The sequence below is a fragment of the Vanacampus margaritifer genome, chromosome 1 (assembly GCF_051991255.1).
Source record: "Vanacampus margaritifer isolate UIUO_Vmar chromosome 1, RoL_Vmar_1.0, whole genome shotgun sequence".
NCBI classification, from domain to species: domain Eukaryota; kingdom Metazoa; phylum Chordata; class Actinopteri; order Syngnathiformes; family Syngnathidae; genus Vanacampus; species Vanacampus margaritifer.
This window is the reverse complement of record NC_135432.1, coordinates 51,315,663-51,319,105: the sequence shown is the minus strand read 5'-3', so window position 1 is coordinate 51,319,105 and position 3,443 is coordinate 51,315,663. Positions and strand designations below refer to the sequence as shown.

Below are 3,443 nucleotides of genomic sequence, written 5' to 3'. Positions count from 1 at the left end.
TTTTCCCCACGCAAGACATGATGATGATTTGTCATCGATGTGCAGACAAGTGAAGTCTAATCGGCTGCATCTGACAGCTGACAACGGTGACAAAGTGCCCAAACATTTGGTATTGACTGTTACCACAGGGGGGGGGAAGTCACTGATGGACAGAAAAAGCTAACAATGTTGTCCTCCTGGGGGGACTAACCTGAACGTGGCAAAATATCCCCATGCGCTCAACTGCCTTTGGTCACACAGCATGACTGGTGAGTCAGAGCAGTGCTTGCACAAAGTTGACGTGTTGGCCGCTTGATCTTCTTAGAATTAACATAGTGTCATAATCCCTCCAGAGGAATTCTGCCATTTTATGTGTGCGTCTGCAAGAGGGTGAGGGTATGTGTGTTTGAGGATATGTGTGTGTAAACATAGCAAACTTGAGAAGATAAAAGTTGAAGATGTGAAGGGGGATCACAATTCAAACCACATGCCTGAAATTACCTTTTAAAGGGTCTGGCTCGGCTGCTAGGTGGCAGTGCAATGCAGTTGGTGCGTGCAGGCAGCTCAGAGGATACTGCTTCCCCCTGACCAATAGTAGATTAGCCGGATAATCCTGTTTTAACAGTCCCTATTATGTTTCTCCTCCCGACTGAGTTCCTGTCTCATGAGACGGATGTTCATTGACCGCAATTGCCATGATTTGATCAGAACACCTTTAAATCTCTCTGATTCAGTTAATTGACTAAAATCGAAGAGGCCAGACCAGTGAGTTAATTTATAACATTGGATTTTCATTTAAAGACTTGTCAGTTTTTGAGCTCTAATGGCGTGTGTCATTTATCTAGTTCAATTTTCTTTGCTGCTTAAGGGAATGATTAAGTTGTCCGATGATGCTGAGCAAAGGGTAATTATGAACAAAGGAGATTCATTAAATTGGCAGGTAAGCGCATGCTGGTGGAATCTGCATAAAAGCAGAATGGTTTCATCTCTCTCACCCTACAGTATTTAGTCCTTCATCCTTTTGTCTTTCAATTCAAATATTCCATATGCCCTCATTTCAAAGAATGAATGTTTTACACAGATGGAGCCTGTGCAATTGCATCATCTTTGCATAGCCTTGCAACTTCCTGGCTTTTGTATAAGACATGACTTGCCCTCCTTCACAAGTATAAATCAGTCAGACTCTCTCACCTCTTCCAACCGTGTGAAAAGGCCTCAAATATGGCCACCCACTTCGCTGTAGAAGAGTATTAATCTGCCTTCATCTCCAGCTATCGCTAAACAGGTCTATCCCCGCCTTTCATGTTTGTTTTTGTGTCTTTACAGTCACTAAATACGGTACTACTCTGGCACTTCATGCTGTAGGACAGTCTGTGGAGAAATTTATTGACAAGTGCGCTCATAACTCAGACCAGTGGTACTTCACAGGCCGTCATCTGTTACCGCTTCATCCATCTCCTCTATGGAGCCCTGCAGGTGACCTGCAGATAAATTGTGTGAGGGGGCTTTGCGATCTCTCCAAGGACAAAATTAGATCGGTATGTACCTGTCAGAGCTATGAAGTATGGATCGGCTCAATTCTTATTGCTGCTGTGCTAAACTACGGACTTACCTTAACGGAAACCTTGAGGACAGTCAAACAAATCCACCAAAGTAGTCAATGAAATAACTTTACTTTGTTCACCGCCGAGCCTTGTCATTACAATAACTGAGCAAAAAAATCTGTATTGCCAGTTCACTCTATCCATAGTAGAGTGGATTAGTCATTTGAATAAAACAGCAGGCAATTTAGGACATTGAGGAGAGCTGCTTGTATAATTTTGGTTTATATAGCCACCGGCGTTCTCAGCTATAGCCAGCAGTGTTTGTTTACTTTAGACAGCTCCACACTGAGGCTTGGGTATATCAAGCCCTTGCAGTAAAGTTCAGCATGTTTATGCATATGCCAAGAAGTAGTGCGGTGCAAAGACCCCTTTTTAACACCTCCCTCCCTTTCCTTGTCTCAGATGGAGCTGTGAAACTCAAGAAGAGGGCAAGGTGAGCTTCAGTGGTCTAATCCAGTACATTTGTGCATCCAGCTACATGTTTGGAATCCATTATCATTGCAGGCAGACTTTGTGGCCGATATCATTTCTCCAACTCCATTATTCCAAAGGAACATCAGCAAGGATTGAGACCGTAAATTTAAGCACCAACTCAGCGGTGATCATGGGTGGCCATCTGAATAGAGGAATTGGATGATATAATTTTCAGTGCTCAATCATTGCTAGTCACACGGAGCATATAAAGTGTTACATAAACCAAGCCAGTGAGAGAGCCTATTCTCTGATTAGGAAGAGCGGGAAATCCTGTGGTGCACGTATGAACCTGTAATTAATGGAAAAGAACAAACTGTCTATAATAAAATATTCAGTGTCATTCACACTGTAGATTGCCACCAGAGAAGCAATGCTGCTGAACCTGAAATGCATAAATTAAACATTAATTCTATTTGATAATGCTACGTAATGATCATATTATAGGGAGTACACAGGATTTTCATTGACATCATATCCATTTTTTTAACCATCAGTTATATTAAATGAAAATATTCAGCAAAAATGTATCCCTATAAATGATTGCCGTTCTATAGAAATAGAGACTTCTGGGTTCTATTTTCGTGCCAGTGCAGGTATCACACGAGGCGCAGGGGCAGGCTAGACTGTGTTTTTGTATTTTTGCAAACACATGGATCTGGGCACAGTTTTGCGGCAATGTAGGCATGATGAAACCTGACTTGATTCCTCTCATTCCCTTAAAATTTGGCACATGAGCGCAGTCCTTGACCTGGCAGAAGCAGAAACTGATTTGTACGAGTTTATGCAGGAGATCGAAGCACGCTTATAAGGAATTGCAAGAAGACTTCCATGTACGGATGGCCATTTGGACCACTCATTGTTTTTGTCCATGTGTGTGTGTATGGTAGTTTTTATATAGTGCTTCAATGCTATTCGAGAAGGATAAGGAGTCATTTACACCCCCCCCCCCCCAAAAGGTTTAGATTTACCTATAGATGACACAAAACAGCACCAGAGCACGAAATGAAGCTCCTCAACTCACTTTAATAGCAGCATCCAGATTAGTTATTGCTAGTGCATGGAACAAAATGTCACAGTAAGTTGACGCATGTTTTTGGAACGTAAAAGTTTTTTTGATAGTATTGAGGGTTTCTATTTGCGGCGAGATGGTGGTCTAGTTATGAGGTAAATTAAGTTGCGTTACTCCTCACTGAAGGCCTCAAACGTATTGCAATTTGGTCATATTTTTGTGAAACTTATTGAAAGTGAAAGCCTACACTTAACTTGTTGATTCTTTTGTTTGAAATGTATTGTGATGGTCAGTTGGAGCAAAATCATTTGAATAATACTGCCATGGTGCTGCAAATAGTAAATGACCCATTACTTCAATGGTTAATAAGTCTGAAC

At 41.6% G+C, this 3,443-nt stretch overlaps 1 long non-coding RNA gene across 1 annotated transcript; it reads left to right on the top strand.

Moving 5' to 3' along the window:
• Positions 1-1,115: 1,115 nt before the first annotated feature.
• On the top strand, positions 1,116-2,537 carry LOC144040382 (uncharacterized). Its single transcript, XR_013289718.1, has 4 exons — positions 1,116-1,264; positions 1,408-1,517; positions 1,986-2,016; positions 2,088-2,537. It is a non-coding gene; the product is annotated as an uncharacterized LOC144040382 (long non-coding RNA).
• Positions 2,538-3,443: the final 906 nt, after the last annotated feature.